Here is a 12,486-nt window from a genome sequence, read left to right as displayed (position 1 = left end):
AGATTTTCCACTTACATGTCAATTAAACAGAGTAGAGGAAGTGTCAGTTAAGCATTGCATAGGTGGATTTGAATCAGTATCAAGGACCAACATGTGTGTGCCTCCCATGTAAGGAAAACTTTACTGATTTTAATCAGTATTTAATCAGTATTTTCTTATTCCTTCATATTTGAGTAAATTTAATGCCTAGAAGAGAGTAAAAAAGATTAACAATTACACTGGGCTGAAACGCTTTAAACTTACTGTGCCACTGCTTCAGCTAAAGGGGTGAATGTTTCTTTAATGGACAAGTGTAGAATGAGGATAAAACTGAATGCACTTTATCTTTCATTTTACCCTCATCTGAACAACAGTTAGATGTAATTTTTAAGCCAAACTTTTGCAGTGATATTTTGGTTAGTGTTTATCTTGGGCTCATACACCCTCTAGTACTTACTCTGTACTAAACACTGAAGATAAAAATCAAACAGAATTAGATCTCTATTCCTCAGGCTAGTGATAGATGCTGGGTAGGGAATCTGAGTTTAAATTTTTTTCTACCCCAAAATTATCTGCATCCAGAAAATTAATCAAACTTCCTCAAAAGAAAAAAAAAAGACAGATAAAAAGTTGGGGAGCAGTTACACAATCTGAATTTCTTTGCAGATAAAAAAATTGTTGTAGCTTTTTGCTTGTTACTACCTGTGAAAGTATCAATTCCTGTTTCAATCATGCTGGAGAGGATTACTAGCAGACAAATGACTTTGGAGAGTTTAAACATATTATTTATCTGTGACATTAAAGCTCAAAATTTGATTCCCATTTCTCCAGCTTTGGCCTGCCCAGCTCTGTGTCTGTGCAGATGTTTGTACAGATACATAAACAAATCCCAAACCATAGCTATTAGATCTTGGAGTGCAAGCTGCACCAAGATGCCTCAGTGTCATTTCAAAAGGCTTCCCACTGTCAGGCTGCAATGCCCAGGTGGGAAGGCTGCTGTGAAATACGTAGGCGATGCTGCTGAGTGCTCTGCAGAAGATGAGGAGCATTTGAAGGCATCAAAGATTCCTGTGTAGATGTGTGTACATTAATCCCTGCCTCTGTGATGCCTACACTGAATATTGTAACACGGTGTTTAATAGATTGCAAGGCTCCCCTCCTCACAGACTGAACCCTGCTCACAGATGTCAGTGCTCCCACCAGGCTGCTGACTGATTTTAGCTATTCTAAACTTAACATAATGGTTGCTGAGAGATTATGGTGTTTGAAGGCTGAGTCTGCATCTTGCTTCCAGATCTTTGTCTCCACTGTTCCACCATTGGCAGAACTAGAAGTTCTAAATGTCCCTGAGATAGAAAACCTGTAATGAAGAAAGGGTAGAGCTTTCCTGAAAATGGAATTCAGCCTATGTCTGCTTTGATAAGAAGAAGTAATAATCTATTGTTAAAAATTCATATCCCCACCCTGCTGTAAACAGGAGAAAGATGCTGGAATACTTGTTTTGTTTGTGGTGAAATACAGAGTAGGAAAGCTCAGATGTGACAGTGAAGAAAGACACAAAGCACCCAGACTTCAGTAACAGCTTTTCAAAGCAGTAGTTGGAGTTTTCATTACTCTGTTCCACTTCATGGTTTCAGCTTCATTCTTCATTATGGCCTTTCCACAAGCAGTATAAAGGTAAATATGTGTTTATCCACCTCACAGAGCCAGCTGCTTTCAGTTCACCACACAGCACTGAGGAAGTGTACACTAAAGGAGTATATTTAATAGCTCAAATAAACTAAAACCCCAAGCACAATGTAATTTAAACACACATCCCAAGTTAATTTATTTTTTTAGCATTACTAAGTGTTTTTGTGGGTAATAATAAGACTGAGCACCAGCCTTGGCTGAAGAAGAACATCTCACTGCAGGAGGCTCTGCAGGCCTCCCTGCTCTCCAGCCACCCAAAAAAGGTGCAGAATGTGTCAGCAGTTTGTAGCACTGGCCTGCACCAGCCTGGGCTCATCTGGAAGTTGCTACCAAACATACCCAGATTTCTATGTCTATTTTCATATCCTCTTCAGGACTTGCAGAGCAGCACTCCCAAAGATCAGGCACTGCTTTCTTTATGTGAGAATGACTTCTGGCTCCTTTTTAAATCCCTTCTGGCCCTTCCATACAGTCAGCATAAGAATTTTCCACTGATAGGACTTGCCAAACTTCCCCTACATCTATTTCCATTTCTCTTCATTTTTCTTTCTCCTTTCATTTTTTCCCTCTGCATGCTGACTCCCTGGTTCCTCTTCTACTGAATTATGCTCTATTATTTCCACAGCCTGAAGAACTCACAGCTGAAGCATTATTTCTAACCTTATTTTGTATTCCTAGCACATCCTATAATCTGTTTTGAGTGTTATTTGCCACCAAGATGCTGACACAGCACCAATTTTGTTTTCATGGTCTGACTGGGTAAAAGTGTGCCTTACTAGAGGCACTGGGTTAAAAACAGTCAGCTCCCTAACAACAACACAAACACATTTGGAATGAGCCTTATTTTTTCAGGTGTTATTATTTCTAAGTGCCAGCTGCAAAGCCTCAGCCCATCTTCTTTCCCCATCTGGAAGAAAAGGGGGAAAAATGATAAACTGAAATGGTGTTTTTGTTGCATATTCTTTTTATTCCTTTCCCAATTTTAGTATGCTATTTTTTTCCCAGAGAATAAGCATTCATACCTGACCCACATCAAAAGTAATTGCTGAGCATGAGAGGGTCCCCAAAACATTTTCTGACCTGCAAAAAAATATTTTTTCCTTGTTTCACAAATTACTGGTACCTAAACTGAGTCATTTACACTATAGTTCCTTGTTGTATGTGCTTAAGTATCCAAGGTATTCCCACCTATTTTTTCTCTTTTCATTGAAATTATGCTCTATGAATACACATAAATCTAAAATCCCATATCCAAGCCTTTCTGAAGTCTTAGAGGAAGTCTGGTATGTGAATCACTGTCCTATTTTATAAAAAGACCCTTTTAACAGCCAAACCAACTTCTTGAGCACTTTGAGAAATCCAGTAAGAACAGTGAAATAATCACTTCTGATAACCTACACTATCCATTTTTTATGAAAGTCTAAGGGAGTTATTAAGAAAGCTTAACTCAGTGAGTCACTAATAAAAAATATTGCAAAATCATCATGCTTATTTATTTGATGTATAGATTGCAAATATTAAACCACTGCCAATCATGCAAATTCAACACATTACAAAGAGTCACGGAGATCCCTCTTCTACTACAGCTTGTAAATAAGCACCATGTAAACTGGCATTAACAATTTAATTAAGAAAAAAAGCACAATTACAGAGGAGTCAAAAGCCTGAATAACTATAGGGTTTAATAGCCAGCAACTCAGGCTGTGTCCAAAGATGCATCACTTTCAAAACAATTAACTAATAATGGTACTGGAAAGCCAAGCTTGCCTCTGAAGAATGAGATAACTGTGGGATGCACACTGTCACCACTCCAAAAAAAGGGGGTTTTGCCTCTCTCTTTTCTCCCTTCTGTTTAAAGCAGAGAGGAGGCTACATGAACACTAAGAAAGCTGCCACTGAGGGTGTCTGGCTCCTTGACTTTCAGCCTGGCCTTGTGGAAGAGAGGTCACTACATGACAAAGTGCCACAGGTGTGCACAGGGTGATTCAGCTGCTGTGCACCCAGGACAAACACTGCCAAACCCAGGACAGGTCACTCAGCAGGGCTGCAAGGGGAAAAAGCTGCTCAGGGAATTCCAGATCTAAGACCTGCCTCTTGTTCTTGTTCTGCCCATCACCTTCCTGCTTTAGGCACAAGCTTTGCAGATTGAAGGTGCTGCCTTTTGGCAGCTCCTGGATTCATGCTAAAAGACAAAAAGCTAAGTGTCCCTGTCAGTTATCTCCAGAAGCCATGTGCAAGGCTTCTGCTACCTTTACTATTTCAGCTGAAGAGCCTACCACAGAGAACTTCCTTAGGCAGAAATTCCCAGGTCCTGGCATGCATACGAATTCCATCTCAAACACTTGGAGGGCCTCTGTGCTACCCTCCTGCTCAGTGCAGAGCCTGCTGACCCCACCACCAGTCCGTGGCCAAAGAGGCAGCGCCTGGACACAGAAGCAGCAGAACACAGCTGGCTTTGAGCGCTGTCAGAGAACAGTCACACCCTGAGCCTCCCCCAGCAGCAGCTCCTGCCTCAGGGATTTGCACCCAAGCAGGGCCTTAGCCCCTGCCTCTACCCAGGCAGCCCTGACACGGTGTGGGGATCTCAACCTGCAGCAGCCAACTCCAGCCTCCCCCCCAGGCAGTGCTGAGTGCAGGGACCTCCAGGGGCCACTCTGACCCTGTGGCACCTGAGCATGAATCCTGGCATTTAGTGACCATCGCTTGGGACTCCTCTTTACACAATGGGGGGTGGAGGGGGAATAGCCCAGAGGGGGAAGAACCCAGAAACTTGGGAAAGCCAGTATGAAATACTCTTATAGAGCTACACCTCTCCCAGATTTCAGGCTCCCAACTTCACACTGGGGAACAGTTATGTTTCAGCAGCATAAATAACTGTTATAATCCTGGCATCTTGGTTCAATATGAATTTTTATTTACTTGCTTTCATAGCAGAGTGATTTTTTTTTCAAAGTTCTTTAATACTTACTCTATTTAATGCCAAAAGCAAGAAAGGATGGGTAGGCATAATTTGACCAACCTTACTTATATTCAGCTTGGAAATATTCCATTCAGTTCACCTAGACTGAATTCTCAATGATATACCTAATTATCTTGGTCTTAAATTTTTTTTTATGACCCATTTTAGATATGCTAGTTTCAGTGCTAGCAAAAATACTTACTGATGCTGATGGGCTTCAGCTATTTTTTCCCAATTTACATTAAACTACCCAAGAGGTCCTCTAATTCTTACCACAGCCAGGAAGCCCCAGTAACCTGACCAAACCAGGTTTTCTGTAGCTTGACGCACCCTCCTTTTCATGTGGCTTTTGTTTTCTGTTGGCTCTGCCTTTTTCTCTGACTCACTGCTGGCTGCAGTGTCACACAATCCCACACACTCATTCTCTGCAGCTTCAGCCTCAAGAACCAGTCCATTTCCATTTTATATACATGCTGTATCCATTTTTTACCTCAGCCAGACTGATTTCTATCTGACCCTCCCTTGCAGAGTACCACACCTGCTCTGCAGCTCCAGCCAGCTCCAGGTGCTAATTCCAACGCCCTGAAGACACCCACCCCTTGTGCATGATTGCTCCAGCACTTCATCCCTCCCTCCTTTGCATCCATTGTTTTATTCTCACTACAAAATTTGTATTTCAAAAGCAATCTTTGCTCTCTCGCTCTCCTATTTCTGATACACAGACAATTTTTTCATGCTGAAGAACTAGAGCAATCATTTCTGTAACCCTCAAATTACAGCCTCATCTTTTATGTATATTGTATTCTCTGGTGAACTGAAGTCTCCAGTCTTTGGGACCCCTGTATCTATTATTCTGTTCTGCTCAACTGTAGCTTCTTGCAAAAACATCTGCAGGCTTTCTCCTTTCTACCCTTTCTCAGGAACTTCATCAACTGCTCAGGGAGACTGTAGCCCCTTTCCTGTAATCCTCTGCCTCCTTGTACAGAGACAGATCCTGACTTGATAACTCAGATATTTCCCAATTGCTTGAACTATGCATTACTGTAAAACGGGGAGAAGGGAACTGGGGAGCTTCTGAAAACTGCAGCTGAGATTTGCTCTCTCTCAGTCTCATGTGCAGCTTCAGATTACACCCTTTGAGGTACCCCTGCTATTTCCCTACCTCTGCCCAGGCTGCTGCACAATAAAAATACACAGTCTGCCTGTGAATCTTTGGGTGCTATTGAAACAAGTGTGTTAAACAACACATTGCATAACACTGCCTAGCTGGTGTTTACTTCTTTTTGCCTTTCACCCAACACCTGTATAGCTAGCAAAGTACAGCACAATTTAGTAGAGATAGTCGAGAAAAAAATTAGGATTCCCTTTTTCACTTGGGGTAGTGCATTATGCACGGTTTTTTTATTATCTTTCATAACTAATTTAGCTTCCTACAGTATATGATACATATGAACATGGTGAGAAATTTTTTTTGCTGTTTATCATCTCTTTCACAGGAAGAAAATAAAACCAATACAAACAAAACCCTAATATTTATGTCAATGTAAGAATAGATCAGTGGATCAAAGCCAAAACAGTCCCAAGAGGAAAGCAATAGTCTCTTTTTCTGTTAATGAACAGTCTGTTGTTGCAAATTCATGTAGGCTTTAATTTAATAAACACAAATGGATGAATGTGCTTACAGGATGTCATCCCCTTCAGGCTTGAAATCACTGACACGGAAGAATTGTCACACTTCAGTGAATTGAGTGCTACTCCCTACCCTTTCAAACCTCATTCACTGTGGCAACACAGACATGAAAAATAAAATTTAATTTTATAATTAATTCTTGTGCATTTTGCTGAGTTTCACTCTTTCGCATTGGAATGTGGATTTTTAAAAGTTACATCCTGTTTTACCTGACTTGTAGATAAATTGGCTCCATCTGACTTTAAAAAAAATAAATTGAAACCCCCCTCAGCTTGAGCACAGGATTTTAATAAATTAGAAAATCCAAAACCGTTTGGAGTTCATTTGACCTCATGTGGGTAAATTCAGAAAATGAATCCACTAATGTCAATAAGCTTCAGTCCTCACATAAAATGTAGTGCAAGTTCAAATGTATTTAATTACCAAATGCTCTGACTTTCACTTAGAGGCTGAAACTTGCAATCTACAATGAGCATTGCACAGAGCAGTGGTTTTAATCCCCTCTACAAAACAAGGAGCAAGCACTAAATGCTGCCTGCCATGCTACCCTAGCTGGCAAGGGTTAACAGTGCTTTTGTAAGCACTGCTTGCCTTTGCTGAGCCAACTGCCACTCTGCTCCAGCCCCAAACAATTAGCAAGGAGTACATTTTGGGGGAAAAAATGTAATACCCAAATCAATTGAAAATAAATAAGAAATCTTCCTAATCTGTTTTACAGTTTGACTAATAGCAGTTTGTTAACTCAAGCATGTCTCAAAGCTCTGAGACAGACCAGGTTTTTGGATTGTTTTGGGGGAGGGTGGTTTGTTTATTTTTCTTCCAGGACAGTCTTTTCAAGACTCAATCAACTTTGTCCTTTGTTGGCTGCAGGAGTTATACCTGGCTATAAAAAACTCATTCAAACATTGCTTCCTTTGATCTGCATGGAGAAATTGATCCAAGTACTAATTCAAAACCAAATCTGTGACGTAGCAAAATAAGATCTGAGACATTTGCATCTTGCTGTTGTCTAGAACTGAGAATTAGTTATCAGAGATGGAAACAAAGAGACTCCAACAAACAGAAACAAACCAAAAAACCCCTAAAAGTTACTCTGATGCTTCTAGCATGGAACTCTGCCCTACAGAAATCATAATGTACAATGTACATAAGATCCAAATTTTGCTCCTCCTAGAGCTACAGGGGGACAAAAAAAGCTGGAAGAGGGGAGGAAACCAAACATTCCACAAAAAATGCAGGCTACAACCTTCATACCATGTCAGCTTCATTAATTTAAAAGTGATCTTCAACATTTTAATGGAGTGATTACCTAGCATGCCAACCACATCAGTCATATCATCCACTAGAAAAGTAGATTTTAACTTAATTCATTATAAATGTCTTGCTTCAAAGATCTCACCTCATGGGATATAGAAAATTCCCAAATGTCAAGGCCATTTCTTGTGAAGGAAGCAGCCCAAGAGCTACAGCTGAGTGCTTGTCTTTAGCCCTTATGTGACACAAATGGCAACTTTGCTGTGTACCACAAATGGTTGCAATAAAAAGTACCACGGAATGGACATTTTAAAAACAAGCTAAAAAAAGCCATGGTGGCAAATGATGAAATTTGTTGATTGCTAAAGTTAATCCCCAAAACATTCAGAAGACTGAAGCAGGTAATTCAAATGAGGGAAAGTGATAGAAAATTCCAAGACAAGCATAACAGAACCTCAGTCTAAGAGGTTCTATTATGAGTCACTCTAAGTACATCATTAACTCATTAACAAGCTTATTCTACCTGTTAAACCCTCAATGCCATCTGAGATCAGCCTATCTATAGCTTTGTAAGAGAGATAATTCACAACCTCACAGCATCCCTGATAGCACAGGAGCCTGTACTGGTACAGCTGAGGCACAAAGGAAGCAGTTGCAGCTACCCTGATTCCTGTTCCTGATTAGCAGCTTTGCAGGGCCATGCTGAAGAAAACACAGAAATTCTGGTTTTTCACTCAGGCCAGGCAGGGCTGCTTGATGGATCTCTGCACCAAACTCCACCACACAGTTTAAGCATGCCAGGTCTCAGGTAAATAATTTATTTCACTTGAGAAAACCAAGCAAGGAATGTTCTTCCTGCTTCTTTACACCTTCAAACACATTTCCTTCACTCCTTTGCTGCCACTGCAGACCACCACAGGTCCAGGGCAGACAGACCAACACAGTTACAGACACAAATATCAACTGCTTTGGGATGGCTAAAGGTGCTGTGTTATCACAGATGGCAATCCTCTAAATTATGCACAAATAACCCCATGTTTGCATTAATGAAAAAACACTGGATTCTTTCCACAGGAACATTGAGCTACATCTTCAGATGAAGATGACAATCACTGAAAAAAAAGCCACAGCCATACTATGGAACTCCATGCTGCCTCTCTTTGCATCCCTGGAATTTGACCAGGTTTGGAGCTGGAGAACAAAATTCATCTCTGTGACTCACAGAAGGTGCTACTGGAAATCTGATGATAAAGCTCATGCTTTGAAGTCTTATAGTTTTGGCTGCAGATCCCATTACACATCAGCATTGAAATAATTAGGTGCTTATCCTAATTGAAGCAATATTTTCAGAATTTCCATCTTATCACGCAACTTCTGCTGCCTTCTTGGTATTCTGAGCAGCCTCATCCCCAGGTGACTTGTTTTGTTTTCAGTGTTTCCTCTCTAATTTTCCTTTGCCAGGAAATAAAAATCCGATCCCTTCCTCATCCCTTTTAAGCTAAAAGGACCAAAAGGTCCTTTGCAGCATGAGGGCCCCATCAGATCACCTGCTTCTTGTTAAGGCAGAATTACAGCTTATCTTTTCCCAATGTTTTGAATCATTAATTATTTCTGCTAAGTGCACCAGCTCCAACTGAAAAGACACCAGGATGTAAGTAGCCCATACCTACTCACAGGGGAGGTGAAAGAATGAAGTTTCAGTTCTGTTCTAAATCTCAGTGGCAGTAGCTGGTGAGTCAGGGGTCTGGCCCAGCAACCTTGACTGGAAATTGCCTCTCTCTGCACAAAGAGATCTGATCAGTTATCATCAGAATGATGACATGGAAGGCACTGGCTCTAACAAATTGGGATTTCCTGCTAGGAAGTAATTTGGTGGAAAGACCTCATAAGTGACTTAAGTTAGACCTCTCAGACCAATTCCCTAAGCCACCTTTCACTACAAAACTCAACTGACCTGGTCTGGTTTAGCACCTAACACAGTTTTGTGCATGTGAACTAAACAACTCTTTAAGTGTTAGGTAATGAATGAGTTGGGAATATTGGTCATGGACAGATGTCAGCCACAGTATTTCTGGATTTCATTTAGCACATGTTTACAAAAATATTAAAGCAGGATACACAATAAGAATGCTAATCCAGTACCAGAATTTCCACATTAGATTGTTAGATACACAAATCATTCTCACACTGAGATGTCAACTCACAGCCAAATTTGGCTCTGCAACTGCTAACAAGTGCTGTCACTTACCCCACCTCTAATTTCAATAAATACATGACTGAGGGGAGCTCCATTACAATGAGTCAAATCTTTAGTTTTGCTCTCCCTGCTTAATGCATTTCCCACTGACTGCTGCAGACACTCAAGGCCATACAAAAGTCAGGCAGTGCCCACTCCATGGCATGGGTTTGGAGAGCCCTAAGGAACAGACTTCCACGTCACTTGGAGGAATCCTTGCACACCTGGGCCTCCTTAGGTGCACTGGTCTGTGCCCAGCTGGAGTGGTTTGCTGTGAACATTCCCAGAGACCACAGAGGTGCTGCTGGCAGCTCATGGTGGCTGACACTGCGCGGGGACAAGGAGTGGGAGCAAACCACACAGGGCACGTTTATCAGGGCTGGAAATGGAACGTTGGCCGAACCCTGGCTAGCACAAACTTCATGGTCTCTCATGAACTTCCTGTGACCCTCTAAGGAACACTGAGCTATTGAAACACAGACCTACTTACCTTTCCTATAGCTGCTGCTGTTTTCTTTGAAGCAGTTTTTCCTGTAAGCTGAAGTGGTTTTTTATTTACACTGACTAATGCTGATGGTACCTAATATTTAGGTTAACTACACCTCTAAAAAGTCATTTTTTCACATTTTACTACAAACCATTGCTCTGAAAAAGAAAAGTCGTAATGTTCTAGATAGGCAAAGAAAGTTACTGTGAAATTAAGAGTTTTTTTCTAGGAATAACCTAGGGGGATTGACATAATCCTTTCTTATATCAGCCACAGACCTTATTTTCAAAGTACATTTTTTGAATATTAGCAAGTTCTAACTTCTCCCTGAATGCCTATAAAAACATACCATTATTCACATTATTTCAGATTTATCCATGCCTGTACAAATCACTTCCATTTAGAGCAATTAAGCTGAACGAGGCTGAACTAAACAACATTGGAATTTAAAGTTTAAGGCTTTGGAAGCACAAGTAAAACGAAACCAAATCTCAGCCTGCAATCCAGTCCCTGTGCTATTTCACTGCTTCCAGGAGGGGAATAGTGAGCGAAATGCAGATGTGAAGGGCACTGCTCGTCTCTGCCCCCAGCGCGCTCTCCACTGTCCCAGCGGCACGCAGGCAGCAGCTCGTGCACTACTGCAGCTGCCCTGGAGCGCCGAGCCCTGCCTCTCCCGGCTGCCAGCGCCCTGCCAAGCGCACCAGGAGCGTTCCCGGCCCGGCACAGCCCCGGAGCTCGGCCCCGGGCCCCGGAGCTCGGCCCGGGACAGCCTCAGGGCGGGCAGGAGCCCCAGCCCAAAGCTCGCGGCTCGCAGGGGCACAGAAGCACACAACCAGACCTTCCCTCTCCTCATGGACTCCAGATTTTATACAAGTTGGTTTCTTTACTTTTTCATTTTTTCCCCCCAGGGTGGAACATTGCATAGTTTGAATCTCCACGATTAGGGAGAGCTGTGAAGTGAATTAATCTCAGCCACTCGCACACACACTTGATTTAGGTGTAATGCAGAGATAAATGATAGCGAGCACTACTGCCCGCACTGCTCAGGTAAACTTAATGAGCAGGCAGGGAGGAATTACAGGATTGTGCAGGACCAAGCCACAGACACCTATCACTGCTGCAAACCCTGAGTGATACAAAGGAAAAGTCGCTCATCTAGAGTCACCAACGTGATTGAATCGATGACATGAAATGACTGATTTCTATCAGGACGGTGATTTGTTTGGTTGGTTCGTTTTATTGCTACAGTACACAAATCACTTCACAAAGGAAAAAGAGCACACAACAGATAATCAAACATTTCTCAGCAGTCCCTTCCAAACATGGTTTTGTTCAGACAGACCCTCAGATTTTGTTATAGGACAAAGTCTGTTCCTGAGCAAACACAAGTGAACTGCTGCAAACAGGATCCTAATAATTTATTTCCAGTTTGAGATGTGGCCCTACGAATCCTTGACAGCAAAACAGATCAACAGTAACAAAAATTATAATTAAATAAATCCTCACTCTTCTGAAAACAATCCCAGGTGGTAAGGATATTGGTACTGCTACACAGATGTTGGATTTAAGATAAGCAATTTATTTTAGTTTGCAATGTAACAAAATTCCATCATTATTAATCTGGGTTGCCATCCAAGTAACTGTAAGAAAAGGGTGAACAAGGGGAAGGAAGATCAGCCCTTCAGAAATGTGGCATCTCATTCTGTTTCTCTGTTGGGCCTGATTTAGACTTCACCAAGTAAGATGAAGATTTCAGATTGTTCTGTTGAATCAAAAAGAGGAAGAAGTCTAAAGAGTATTTTTCTAGAGCTAGGAGCTTTATAAACAGCTTTGCCTAACAGTGACAGCAGCTTGGTCCTCTATACTCATTTTTATAGCATTGGAAGCTACAGAAATAAATACAAGTTCACATCAGAGCAAAAGTACTCCATCCTCTAAATTCATCAAAGGTATGGATAGTGTTAGGTGACTAAATAAAAAAAACCTCAAACACTAATTTATTTGGAGGAGAGATAGTTTGGTTTTTTTCCCCTGCCAATTAGGTGCTGGCCAAAATCTTGAATATCATGATTTTATTTAAAAATGACCTTAGCTCCAACAGAGATTTATGGGATTTGCAGCAACTATCATAATTTTAAGTGGTGGTGTTGGTTGCTGTGGCTTTTGCTTGCTTTGGTTTTTTGTTACAA

The 12,486-nt window shown here is 41.4% G+C and overlaps 1 protein-coding gene across 2 annotated transcripts in view; it reads right to left on the bottom strand.

The window, feature by feature from the left end:
• RORA (RAR related orphan receptor A) overlaps positions 1–12,486 on the bottom strand; it is a 359,059-nt gene that overhangs the window by 154,155 nt on the left and 192,418 nt on the right. The gene's annotated exons all lie outside the window — the stretch shown is intronic.

This window comes from Agelaius phoeniceus, chromosome 13 (assembly GCF_051311805.1).
Source record: "Agelaius phoeniceus isolate bAgePho1 chromosome 13, bAgePho1.hap1, whole genome shotgun sequence".
NCBI classification, from domain to species: domain Eukaryota; kingdom Metazoa; phylum Chordata; class Aves; order Passeriformes; family Icteridae; genus Agelaius; species Agelaius phoeniceus.
This window is presented reverse-complemented; position numbering and strand designations above follow the sequence as displayed.